General features: G+C 51.6%; 1 protein-coding gene across 2 annotated transcripts in view; it reads right to left on the bottom strand.

Moving 5' to 3' along the window:
* The window catches only part of AGAP3 (ArfGAP with GTPase domain, ankyrin repeat and PH domain 3), a 153,678-nt gene that overhangs the window by 28,938 nt on the left and 110,567 nt on the right, over window positions 1-14,173 (bottom strand). The gene's annotated exons all lie outside the window — the stretch shown is intronic.

The raw sequence follows: 14,173 nt of genomic DNA, 5'->3' as shown, positions 1-14,173 counted from the left end.
TCGGTGACCATCACCCATTAACCAAAACTTTAAGGTACTCGTTGCCAACCGATTGTCATTTATTCCAAACAAAAATTAGAATCACTGGAAGTCACCTTAGTGTACTGACTCTCAAGTACTCTGTTGGTTTTCAGCCAGAGCACGTCTCAAAGCCTCCCCAAAAGCCATGCGCACGGGGCAGCCGCGGCTGCTCTGGACCCCAAGACGCGGCCCCTGGGCTGCGTGGCGCAGGCTGGACGGGTACCCATCTCCAGCTGGTGGGAAACTCCTCAGTTCCGAGAAACCAACTGGTTCTTGAGGGGAGGTGAGAGCCAATGAGCCTGGTTAAGCTGACTGCCTGTGAAATCCCTGCTGGTAAAGACATAATTCACCACTCTCCATCAATGGGCGGTCAGCTGCCGTGTACGCAGGAATGCAGCTGTCCTGGGAGCACCCCGCGGCTGCCTTTCCCAGAGCTGCCCCCACCCCCGGAGCAGGTCTGGAGCCAGAAGACTCTCAGTCAGGTTGGTTTTCAGAACCAAACACTGCATGCTGTTTTGCTGGACAGCCTCAGTTCCTTCCTCTTGAACAATCCTTACCAGTAACGAGGCCAAAAAGTGCAGGCTAGCTTGTATCAACCAGAAGCACCAGGATGGAGACATGCCGTTTGAAAGACATCAGCTCCCAAGTTCTCCTTGGGAGATGGCAACAACGCCGAGCACCTATACAGCCCCACAAGCATGGTGGGCTGTGTTTTGGGATGCAGATGTCCTTCCCAGCGAATGTCTGTGCGAAATCACTGATCCAAACTGCAGGCAACCCAGGCTTCCCAGCCCTGCTTCTGAGCAAGGCCGTCGGGATCTGCCAGCTTGCGCACAGCGGGAGCCATTGCCTTTCACTGGGCCTCGCAGATGCTCTGACACAGGGGAATCTCCCTCCTTTCTTAGCACTGCATTTGGAGAGCACGTTTTTGGACATATGCACATGGTAAGTGACTATGTAACACCCTGGCTCCTACCAAAGCCAACCCATGGTGGGTACAAACCACGAGAAGAAACAGCTCTGCATAGCCCAGACATCTCTGGGAGAACTGAAAAACCAAACTGCCTGCAGCGGGACGGGAAGAGCTGACCATGAGACGGTTACCGTCTCATACTCCCATCTCCCAGCCAGAACGCAGGGGCACATGAGAAAAGGCAATCATCTCACGCCAACACACCAGACTCATCTCTGGTTCAGGTGGTGGCTGACTACATACAGAGGTAGCAGGACCCCAGCAAACCGGAGAAGCCTGAGAACAGGTACTGCAGTGATGGCTGCCCCCAAAATCCGCCGGCACCAAGAGCACACCAACAGCCTGGGAACCTCACGCAGCCGCAGCTGCTCAGTCCTTCTCCAGCCTGAGCTCTGCCCAAACCAAGCACTCACGCAGCGTCCGTGGAGCCTGCTGGAGCGTGTCTGCTCGCCGCGCTGCTCCGCTGCCAAGGAAGGGCAGCCGGAGTTGCGTGGGGAAGAGGCGAATTCGCCAGGAGAATAAGCGACAGCACACCTGGACAGGGAGTCAGAAGCAGCCAGAAGGAGCCCTCTGATTGTCTGATCTTTTCTGCATAGCATAAAATTACACCATAGGTCTTCCACTAATTTACTCCTGCCTGAACTACAACGCATCTTTTTGAAAATCTTCTAATCTTGATTAGAATATTGTCAGTGACAGAGAAATCACAGCAACTCTTGATAAGTAGTTCCAGTAGTTAATTACCCTCACTGTTGAAATTTGCACCTTATTTCTAGTCTGAATTGTCTTGCTTCAGCTACTAGTCATTGAATCTTGGTATATTTTTAGCTGATAAAGAGCTCTCTCTTACCAAGTTTTTGTTCCTGTATAGGTATTTATGAAATAATCTCTTAACCTTTTCTCTGATAAACAAAACAAATCGAGCTCCTTGAATCTTTCACAACGAGGCGCGTTTTGCAAGCTTTCGTTGTTTTTACAGCTACTTTCTGAGCCCTTTCCATCTGTTGGTTTCATTCTCATACTGTGCACATGTGAAAAACATGAACAGCAGCCCTCTAGAAGTCCTCTCCAACCCAAAACTGACAGTCACCATCAACAATTCACAAAGACTGTGACCACGTCTTCTAGAATTCCTGAATTAAATAATTCAGACTTGCTGATTCAAACACGTCTAAATCTCCTACCTGCTGTTTAATATGCTTCCTAATTACAGCTGGAATATGAAGGATTCATCATTCTATGATAAGATACATCATCTTGCCTCTTCCCAGACACCAAACAGGACTGTTCACTGAATACTTCTCTCTTTTTTTCTTTATTAACCATTCTGCTATTTCCTTACAGTAATGAATGAATGCTGTTTTAGGATTCATTAGTTCCTCATGAACTTGAAAAAAACCCTTTTCACTGTCTTTAATTCTGCTGGTTATGTTTTCTGTATCCCCTTGTGCAGCCATGGTAATGTAGGCTCCTGAAACTAGCCAAGAGGGGAAAAGGTGAGCTGGGAAATGAGTTTCAGATACTAAATCCATCACTCTCTTATTTGTATGTTACGTAGAGTCTTCATGGAACATGTAAAAGTTGAAGACTAGGAACTTGGCAAGACGGATGAACAGTGACTACTCTCACAATTCCCAGGCTAAAAATACTGAACGTCAGTGATGAAGATGCTGCGGACAAGGCAGCCACTCCAGCAGAAGCTCACCACGTACAAGGCTCAAGCCACGTGTAAAGTCAAGACACATTGAGTGGTGGTAAAGGAGACCCCGCTGCATTTGCAGGCTGCACTGCCGAGACCTGAACAGGAAAATGCACCAGGGAGGACACAGGAGCTGCTCTGAGCTCGACACCTGGATCTGTGTCGGAGGAGGAACCAAGATGAAAGATCCATCTTTTTTTTTTTTCCCAAGTAAAGCAGCTATGAGAGAGCAGGAAAGAGAGGTTTCCCTCTAGGGGAAAGGCAAAAGAGATGACAGGCTCAGGCAGCCTGCAGACTAGGAAGCTCTCAGACGGGGCAGGCAGTGCTGGTCTTCCCATCAGCTGAGGCACTGATGTCCCTACAGAGAAAGGCAGCGTACCCAGCAACTGTGGTGTCCTGGGATTCTTATCTCACTGGTGGCTTTGTTTCTAAGTTCTTAATCAACAGCATCATTTGCTAAATGTATTTAACTTCTTTCCTAAATTTGGCTGGTACGAAGCGTGGCCTGGGGAAGCGGGGCAGGCACAAGGTGCACGACTTCTCCGCAAGCAATGAACCCAGATAAAACGGTGAAACAAACCCTTTGTGCGGCTGTAACCAGAGCAAGTCTGGGAACGTCAGGAGCTGGAATGCTTCCCACAAAGCCAAAAGGGTCACTTTGAGGGCTGCTCATAATTAATCACTCACGGCGGATGTTAGTCTGTGGAGCTCTGGCAAAGGGCTAAATGGCAGAGAGCGCCTCTACCCGTGGTTCCAGCTGGCCATGCAGGACCACACTGGTGTTATCAGCTATCTACCTACCGGAGCTTTCAACTTCTGCTCAATACTTACTGACTACTTTATTACGTTGCCCCTTTTTTTATTGCTTTTTATATACATAGAGATACAGATACACCGAGGTACAGAATACGTTAGCACACTACAGCTTGCTCCCCTCCACTTTCTTTTGTTCCTGTGCATTCTTTGCTATCTGGACCGAGACAGAATGAACAGTTTGCATCTCCTCTTAACCAGATTAATACATTTTTAAGCAGTGCAATCTTCCTTTTGATTTTAACTTTTTGGTATCCAGTAAAATGTTCTTTAAAAACTCCTAATTATGCTTCATATTTTTTCTGTTTAAGTCCTTTCTCCCAAATGATCTGGCTCATAATTGCTTTCAGCTTTGTGAAATTGGCTCCGATATATATATATATATTTGTGTGTGTGTCTGTGCGTGTGTGTTTAATACTTTTTATTTCTGATTTGAATTTCACTCTGCCTGAACAGCAGTACAATGAAGTCAAGGTTACTTTTACCTAAGCCACCACTAAACTTTAGTTTTGTGATTAATTCTCCCCATCTGCTTAGATGAGGGTAACTACAGCATTCTCCATGAGGGCTGCATTGCTTCTTTGAACCGACAGGATTCAGAAAGTGTAAGGAAGCTGAAGGACTTGGCTAAGTCCTTGGGTGAGTATCACCATGATAATGTAATTTACTCTCCAACATGTCATAGTGAAATACTTTAGAAACTCCTTCTGAGACACGCAGACCAAAGTGCTGGAAGTGAGCAGTGGGGGGTGGACGAAGGAAAAACAGTCCTTGTTTCAGCTCTCTCTCCTGGTCTGTTAATGTGACCAGAGGTGTCTCTTACAGTCTCTGTAGAAACCTGAAATCATAAGCTGCAGAAAATGTACAAGTAATACTGCTCAAAATACAAACCAGAGAAGATACTGTGCAGCTGAAAAGTCCAAAAGAGATCACAAAGACGGCGGTGGGAGACACGCTCGTGACAGGTCGCAACAATACGAATCACCTTTTGCATTCACAGTCAGAAGGAGGAAGCTGAGCCTGACGTAAAATTGCAGGAGGGAAGGAAGCAGACCCAGAACTTTCTGGGTTTGCTGCAGAAATGTGGACCTGGACAAGGACTGCAGTGAATGATGAAAAACCAGCATGTGCACACAGCTCACGAACGCTAGCGTCTGAAAAGGCCGTCCAGCGTATGTTAGAATTGTATTTTATTTTCTTACATAACTTCCGTTTCTAAAGCTAATCGCTCCCAACATGTTTTACACAACCCTGCTTGCTTTGTCCGCAGAGGCTGCCTGGCACACCGCAACACAACCGCCCAGTGTGCACAATACCAAGAGGGACTGCAGATCAGCTTGAAGTGCGGCCCAGGTCCCTGGGAGGGGTCGGAGCCAGCACTGCTCCTGCCGGGGACAAACAGCCAAAACACGTCCCGTGGCTCTGGGCAGGTCCCTAACAACGAGAAGATTCAGTCATATGAAAAACTGTACTTGGAGCAAGCCTGTAACAGGATGACTCTATCGCTCATCTGTCAGTAATGGGGTTTTGCACCTTCTTCTGGGACACCTCACTGTCCAGCAGCAGAGTGACGACCCCAGCCACCGACCCGTGTGCCTGCAGTGCAGAGCAGCAGAGGAGAAGCTACGAAGGGGGGCTCAAAACAGGACTGCACTCAGGAAGGGATGAGCTGGCAGGAAGACTGGGTGACAGCAGAAAGGGCAGGAGTTTGCTGCCTGTAAAAGCTTGCTCCCCTCCTCTCGCCTTTTGCAGCACAAGCATGGTCTGCACGGAAGAGAAAGCGTGGTGTTTTGGAAAAGGTCCTCAGCCCACCCCAGAAGAATACCAGCTACCCTGTCGCCCCAGTCTTCCTTGGCAATGTGGGGCAAATTATTTACACTGAGATTTTTCACAGGTGGCTACTAATTATACCCTCTCCATTTTTCCAGGTGCCCTGTGCAAGACACCCAGAGCCAGATGTTCAGAAATGCAGGATGCTTATAACTGCAACTGCAGCCAATGGGTCTGGCTTGCTGCCCCTGTGCGACGAAGCTGCGTGCCCATCTGGCTTCCCTCAGCACTTCCATCATCCCTGGGCAGGGCTCTGATCATCACAGCATTTTGTCTGCCTTGTTCTTCTCTCCTCCTCACTTTCTCTGAGGCCTTTTTCCCTGTTCAGCCCTGCAATGCACAGGTCCTTTAGTGTTCTAGCAAGTAATAAGTGTATCAAGTCCCAGTAATTATCTCTAATTAGGGTTAGTGATTATACTGTTGGGTTGGAGAAAATCAATCTCTGGTTTCCCATCAGGGAGGGCAGAGAGAGTCAGGGTGGGGAGGGGAGCCAGCACGGGCAGCTCCCTCCCGTGCTCCGGTAACTCGCACGAGCTTCTCCCTGCCCGCGCTGCTAATGGCGCTGCTCACCCCGAGGGCCAGAGCTCCGCGTGGGGGAGACGGGTCTGAGCAATGGCAACCAGGACACAGCCTCGCTCCTTGGCTGCTCCGGACAAGGAGGGGGGCAGCCCCTCCCGGGGATGCACAGCAAAGCCAGGGCTGTGATGGCACTGCTGGGCCCAGCGTGGCTGGATGCTCTCCCAGCACCAGTGGCCACAGAGCAGGGCTGCACCTGCAGGTCCTTCTCGTGGGGACACTGGGGCTCGTGCCCTGTGTCTAGAGGCAAGATGCAGCGCGGGGTGCTGGAGCTGCGGATGCTGGGCTCCCTGGAGGGCAGTGTGGAGCGGAGACCTGAGCACGTCCTACATCTCCCGTGGGCACAGGGTTTGTCAGGCGACGGCAGCCCCCCTGGGCGGTGCTCTGCAGTCCGGGTGAAGCCCGAGCTCACAGGTACCAGCTGTACCCCAGCACGCCTACCCTGCATACTCCTGGAGAACACGACTGCTGACCACGTGTGAGTCACACCATTGCCGTGGGCGAAAGGGTAAAAAGTGAAAGGGTTGGATATGCTGGAAGGCAGCTGGGGATGAGGGTGAAAACTGGAAGAGGAATAGCAAGAGCAGTCTGTCACACACCAGATGAGCTGCCTTGTCCGAAAACTCACAATACAGTGTGTCCATGATGCCCAGCCTACGAGTCTAGTGAGCTGGGTGCTCACACCTCCCAGGCAGCAAGGCTCTGGGTGCGGACCTAGAAAGCAGAGGGATGGGTAAGCAGCTCTCTAAAAGATGGGCAAAGATAGAACAGGTTCTGGACAGAAACCTCTAGCAACTGGCAGGTCAAAATAGAGAACAGCAGCCAGATTCCCGGCAAAGTAAGCCTGCAAGAAGAGCAGGTCTGGAGCAAGAAGGTGCTGCCTTTCTCCCCATGCTTGTACAGAACACTGGCCACTGGGCAGGAGCTGAAACCTCATTTTCATGGCTGGGTGACAGCTTCTACTTCTACTTCTACTTCTACTGGCTCCCAGGAACAGTGGGAGCAGGCAGCTCAGCTCCCAGGCATGATTCCTGGCCCATCGGCTCCATAGAGGAGTCACGCTCTGACAAGGGGAGCACGAGGCCCTTCTGGAAACCAAGCAATAGATGAAGCTACTTAATACGCTCAAGATAGTTGGGTCATCAAGTCTCTGAGAACAGTAGCATCTTTGCAAATGTCTGCAGAGTCACCGGTACAACTGGAAAGTGATACAACAGTAATAGTTGTTCTGTATGACTGAATAGGCTACCAGTATTTTCACATAACAGCTCCAGTGCAGATAAAACAGTCTTCAGATGTAATGAGGACAGACTCTGGAGGAATGTAGGCTGGCAGGCAAGGAGCTGCTATAGACTGTATACAGGCTGTGGGTTTTCGTAAGGGATTTCATCTGAGTTGCTCTTTGCTGCTCTGCCTCACAGATACCCCCACATCTCTCCTCTCTTGGCTGGTGCAAACACAATCCAATTTGCACAACTCAGTAACAGCTTTGCATATTCACGCAGAGTCCAGGATATCTCAGCTGAGCAGCTCAGTGGGCCTTTCCACTTTACAACCAAGATATCCGCAGTTTCAGCTGATGTGCCACAGCATGCCCCAATTCAGACCTGCAGTGCTGGTATACACCTTTGCCACTCCAGATAAACCTCAAACACCTTACCGTATCTGATTTCATCCCTGGTAGAAAGCACTTACTTCCTCCCACAGGGGCAGACTCATTCCGGAAAAATCATTCCGCTGCCTACCTCCAGGCTCGAGCGCATCAGCTGGCCGTCTGAAGGGCGACAAAACCCTGACAAAACCTAAGGATGGAGTATGTCGCAATACCACAAATACTGGCACCATGACAGGGCATGTCGTGGTAACACCCAGTGACAGTGGCCTTGCTCAGCAATTTAGGAAGCATGACACGCTGCTGTGCTCTGTCCCTGGGAGCTGTGGGGAGGACACGGGAGTAGATGTCCCTCTGGGAAGCAGGAACGCTCTGCATAGCCATTCCTGTTGTACAGATGGGAAAACAGAGATCACGAGCAGCAGTTTGCCAGTCACCGCAGGAGTCCCTAACAAAACCTCAGGGAGACAACCTGAGTCTCCCAGCTACAACGGCCCTGCATAACCTTGGAGCCTGACCGCTGACGAGGTGGTAGTAGCACGGCCAGCCTTCAGAGACATGGCTGGCAAGCACCTCCATCCTGGGTCTGGTATCTGCTAGCACATCCACAGAGACCGTGTGGCCTTTATTGAAAGCTGGGGATGAGCCAAAGTTCATGAACTCTCTGAAAGCTATGGAAAACTAGCACTTTTATGGAGTACAGAATATTGTAAACCACCAGAGATGTTACAGGTATCGGTCCCTTGAGCAGGGAGAGGACACCCATCCTGGAACGACCAGTTTCCCGCTTAGATGTTGTGCAGGAACAGCCAAGGGTGACTAACTCACAGACACAGGTAAACTCCTCCAAACCAAGGGGTTAACCCTACATTAGCCAACGGACAGGATTTGCCCACAGGAGTCACTGGGAGAGGTCCTGTGCTCAGAATGGGCCCACATGAGTGATTTGCGGGGCGCAAAAAGGCCTTGGATCAAGCGGACAGTGCCACTTGCACTCCGCCTCATCACACAGCCCAGGGAGCGACGGCCAGGCAGTGCAGCCTCCGAGTCCAGCCTGCACTGGCGCTTAGCTCCGGCCAGGGCAGCACCTTTGGTTCACGTGCCTGAGCGGTCTCTGAGCACACAAAATGGATGAAACTAAACAAGAACGCCTGCTGTAGCGCTGCACCTAACGTGCCCGAAACACTGCAGGATGTCCAGTTCCCCAGACCTGGCTGGACTGCGGCATGCTCCCTGCACCGCTAGCAAAGGGTACAGCGCAGCTAGCACGTCCTCACCCACCGCTGCTCGAAAAATCCCATCCCCTTGGTCTACAGTGGAAACGGCTCAGCATGGTACGGTGGTGCCGACCAACAGCTCCACACAAGCATCACCTCGTCCAGGCACAAAGGTGATCGTTGCACAGGCCAGTGCTTGCACCTCTTCTGCCCACGTGAAGGACAGTGGGCTGGAGATGAATTGGCAGACTTAGGGACAGCACGCACCTGAGGATGATGGGGATGATGACGAGGTGTGAGGTGCTCTGTTATCTTCAGGATTTCTGGAAGATTTCTTGCAGAAGCAAGGTGCCCAAAAGAACATTTCAGAAGGCAGCAGGGAAAGCAGGGGCAGCCCAAGGCTAAGGAGCTGAATATTTCCTTTGGGGACCTAGGATCTAATCCATAGACCGCCACAAAATTCCCAGACCTACTGTTCAAGTCACTTATATCAGCAGTTGTCAGAAATGGCCACTAATAATGTGTTCCTCCTGTTCTGAGTGCCCAGGTGGAGACTCTGAGGACTGATAAACAGGAGCTGCTCACAGCTACACTTTCAGGGGCTAAAAAAAGGCTACGTTCTTGGGAAGGAAAAAGCAATTCTTAGGCTCTAAACTGGGGGCACATAGTTAGCAGATGCTTTTGACAATTTTCGCTTTATCTTCTCCTTGCCTCAGTTTTCCTTCTATAGAAAGAAATAATAATCGCTGAGAGAAAAGAGTTATGCTTGGAAATGTGAAATTCACTGTAACTCTAGCATATGCCTAGCAAATATAACCTTAAGCCCATCCAGCATACCTCAGTCCTTCAGGCTTCCGTCCACCACAGGAACTGGGCACCAAGGTTTGCTGGAACAGTCCTGCCCTGTGTCATCCCTTCGTGTTCCTGATGTATTCCTCACCTCGCCGGAAACTCCCGACAACTTCTAGCTTCTACTCGGTGCAAAGCACTGAATGCAATGGCTCCCACCTCACATTTGGATTCATCCTCCTACTTCAGGCAGCCAGATAAACATTCGCAAGATGTTACCATATGAATGTTATAGTGAATTTATAATATTCATAATATACATATGAATTTGCAGTATTTTATACATGATTCATGACGCAAAGTATTAATTACAGATAAATTTTACTAAATCTCTGATCTCTGCTTCATCTTCAGACTACAAACAGCCCTTTAACATGTTGTTGGGAAGGATGAAGGTCCCACACTGACAAACACCACACAGACAGACCCTCACCCTCTTCCTTTCAGCTTCGGTGTCCCCATGTCCAAGTTATTGGCCCTCGGCCGAACAACAGTAACTAACGTTGAACTCTTCCAGTGAGACTCAACAGAAAGCAAAGCGAGCTAGCCGGAATCACGGCCAGCCACGGCTTAGCGCCAGGCTCCCAGTCAGCAGCCCCCGGCCCCGCTCCGAGCGGCACACCCGCCTCGCTCCTGCAGCAGCGTCAGACCCCGCCAGTCCCCCTGCAGCTGTCGGCCCGCCGGCCGGGGGGCGCGCTGGAGAGGAGCGGGGCAGGCAGGGCTGCTGCGCCAGAGCCTGCGCGGGGAAGCGCTCCTGCCGCAGGAGGTGGAAGGAGCCTGGCTTGGAAGAGGCTCTCTTGGCCCGGTGCGTGCACCCTGGCAGCTTCAGCAGCTGCCACTGTCCACGGAGCCGCTCGCCACGAATGCGGCTGCGGCACCCTGGCAAATGAAGCTGGGAACCTCCGCTTAAATCAAACGGTTCTGTCCTGCGCTGAAGCTGACTGGGCACGAGCTGGCAGCCAGTTCCAACATCTACTTAAATCAAACTGTTCTGCTCTGCACTGCAGCAGGCGGGGCCCAACTTGGCAGCCAGTTCCAACGTCTCAGTCAAGAGTGACAACAGAAAACTGAGCATCCCCAGCTATTTAACTGACTCAACACAATGTGCCAGGGAAGGCCTGTCTACATCCTCAGACCGAGTGAAGTGGCAAAGGCCACCAAAATATGAAGAGAAGCTGCCCATTTCCCTAAGCAAGGAGACCCTGCAGTTGCATGTCTAGAGGGAGGGAAGGACTGTTTCCACATCTGGTAGTGAAACAGCTGTGTAGGGATAAGTCACCAACCCTGGGCCTTGAGACGAGCAGGTCCACTGGCTGATGGGGCAGGACTGGAAAGCTGCACTGGCTTGCTTTCTGCCAACTAGTTGACAGGCGCCAAAATAAAGAGAGCAGCATTACAGGAATCCCGCCTCAGGGTCGGAAATACTGAAACGAGAGGTAGCCATGGATTGTAAGAGCAGGTCCTAAGCACCATGCAGGTAACAGACAAGCCACGGGACTATGGGCAAATCATGGGGGGTGTATGCTCATTTTGAAGACACCACACCTTGACCAGCCAGCTTTCCCTGCAGAGTGTGTGAGCACACATCTACACGGGGGATGGGATGTTCTTGATGTCCCCGGAAACCTGCCACGGCAGGGTGAGATGTGCTGCTCCTGCACCCGTGGGCTATTTGCTGGGTGGAGAAGGTAACTTTGTTCTGGAAGTGAGAGCTGAGATTTTCCTCCTCGGTACCCAAACACTCATTCTTTCATAGGAGATTAATGACCCAGCTCTGACCTGAAAGAACACGTTCTGCAGCCAGAGCCATGAGAAAGGCAGCCGATGATCCCACCAACCTCCTGTCTGCCATGACCTGTGCCACCCTGCTCTCTGCTGCCTCTTCTTCCCTCAATGTCATTGTCCCCCATGGTGAGCAGCGGTATGCCAGGGAAACAGGTTTTCCCTTTTCTTTGTTAATTCTTCCCTCATTACATTTGAAATTCCACAATCAGTGTGCACTGTAATTGTCGAATTTGATGCTAATGATTAATGAATTAAACATGGATCCATCAATTAGTCCTCGGAGAATAATTCTGCATAAAGCAGCGGATAATGTAATTACAGTAACAAAGATAATGAGATGTTAACATCGACGGAGCCCGACGTGACATGATCACAGCAGGCTCAGCAACCCCGGCCTGGGGGAGCCAATCCCTCACTCTGCAGAGGCAGAGCATCGGGGGGCAGTGCACACACACCAGGCCTGGCGGAGGGGGGGACCCGCTGCCACGATGCTCCCCCAGCACCAGCGGCCAGGCAGGCGCCGGCAACGGCAAGGTGGTTTCCATGCTCCCGGGCTATCTGCTTTGGAAGCAACAACGAAGCGTGCTGCTAGGCGTCAGCACGAACCTGGCAAAAATCCTGCAGCTGCTTGGAAACCCAGCACCATCTCCAGCCCAGGCTGGGCTCCCAAGCGCTTTGCTGAGTGGCTGAGACCAGCGCAGGCTCCCCACCACCCCATCTGGCACAACAGCCAAGGGCAGAAGCGAGCTGCCCATGCGCAGCGCATCGAGGGCTCCCCTGCACGTGCCCGAGGAGCCTGGCTGGCTGGCTCCGGCCAGTGGAGCTGCGAATCAACGCAAGCACTCATAACTCAGCCAGGGGACAGCTGGATCCTCGTCACTTCAGAGCAAACACGAGCATCAGCCGAGACACTGCACCCCAAGCAGTGCCTCCACCACTACAGGCACACTGAAAATGCTCTCCCTCAGCTCCAGAAGCAATCCTGCAGCAGGAGGAGGAGGGCGTGTCAGACCATGCGAACTGTTCCTAAGGGCGAAGGCAACCAAGCAGCATCAGCCCCTTCCAGCTCTTCCCCCACCTAGGACGCCAGTGCTTAAGCTCACACCCCCGCACTGAGGCCAGCTCGGCTCGTTCTGCTTGGTCTCCTCCACACCAGCGACACTGCTGCAACCTTTGCTTTCCCGCCCCACTGGGCAGCAAATCCCATGGGAGGCTCATGGTCCTCAGTGAGCTGGAGAGCCCCGCACTGAGCCCCTGCAGGGACAGGCAGAGCCTTCTCCTTAACCTCCTCCCCTAACGCCGTGCTCTGGCTATCCCACGCTTTGTTTGCTTTAGTCCCATCTCCAAGCCACCTAGCCCGGCCGCCTGTGCAACGCTGGCCAGAAAATCTCACTTGGGACTGCTGCACTAGCTCAGCATTTCTGCCTGAGGTAGAGCATCTGCACTGCTTCTGCCTGCTCGATCAGACAGCCTTCTGCTGTCAGAAACTGTGCCTCCATGCAGCTGCTTGCAACCACAACAAACTCTGCAATCTCTGCTGACTTTTCCTTACACTTCAACTTCTCATTTGAGTGCAGGCTTTTCGGTGTTTGGCTGCTTGGCTTCCTCCTACATTGCTCAGCTGGAATGCAGCGTCAAGGAATAGGCTCGTGTGCTCTGTGCATGCCCACGTTAAGTGTGCATGCAAGTACGTGCACAGGCATCACAAACCACATTTTCAGGCAGTATGCTTCATGCCCTTTTCCCCTGCGTTGACTGCTTTGGAGCAGGTCCCTACAAACCTGTGCAAAGCAACAACCCAAGGCTGCAGCTGTTCTGAGACCAGTCTCTCAAGCTGACACAGTCTCTGCATTTTTCGTGTGCTACCATCTGTCCTTCCCCACTAAAAAAATTCCTTTTCATCCAGCATGCACTCTGAATATAAGCTGGGCTCTTTCTTCAAACCAGAAACGCACACTGAATGAGATACAGATGTGGCAAAGGAGCAGAAAGGGTGAGCTTGCTGAACTACAGCAAAGACACGCTGGGTATCCCTGAAGAAGAGTGGAAGAGAAGCAATATTCCAGTGGGAAGAGGACCCAGGGGAGCTGAAGGAGACACCTGAACCAGCCCTGTCACACGTGCAGTGAATACGTGCTGCCAGGCTCCACGCTCCGTACCCAGAACACAGCAACCTTAAGCTCTGGCACATCCCTTTCCTGCCCTCTCCAATCCAAACACCACTTGGCTTTGCCGCGCACTGAACACACAGCGAGGTTGTGCTCGCACCCTGGCTGGCGAGATTCCCAGGTCACCTCGCGAAGCTACCCCAGAGCTCACCTGGGGCACTGCTGGGCACTGTCTGCTCCAGCTGCGGCCGACGGAAGCTGCCCGTGCCCAGCGTGCCCAGCATCTGCCCCAGCACTGCTCCAATCCAGAAGCCCAGAATAACACAGGCATTTCCATCACTGGACCATAGCCAGCACTGTCTCACCTGACTGGGGATTTACAAGACCAAGCAGTAATTGCCAAGAACTCATTCTCAGCTTTCTCCAAAGGCCAGTACCCACCTGTGCTCTTCCTTTGAGACTTTAGGAGTCTCCACAGTTTCCACTGCTTGTGGAGAACTTCTACTAGTGGTTTCAGAAAAGTCCTTTAGCAAGTATCGCTGTCCTTCTAGGACACATCTGACTCCGAAACCCAGATGTAGGGATGCTCTGATTAACCTAGGTGCTTTTGGTGGTCTCATTCCTAGTTGTGGAAAATTAGACAAACAGACAAGCACAGATGGATCCTTCACAGTCTCTGGGAGTCTTTGA

Source organism: Phalacrocorax carbo, chromosome 2 (genome assembly GCF_963921805.1).
Source record: "Phalacrocorax carbo chromosome 2, bPhaCar2.1, whole genome shotgun sequence".
Lineage (NCBI taxonomy): Eukaryota > Metazoa > Chordata > Aves > Suliformes > Phalacrocoracidae > Phalacrocorax > Phalacrocorax carbo.
Note: the sequence above shows the minus strand (reverse complement) of the source record. Positions and strands in the feature narration are given on the sequence as shown.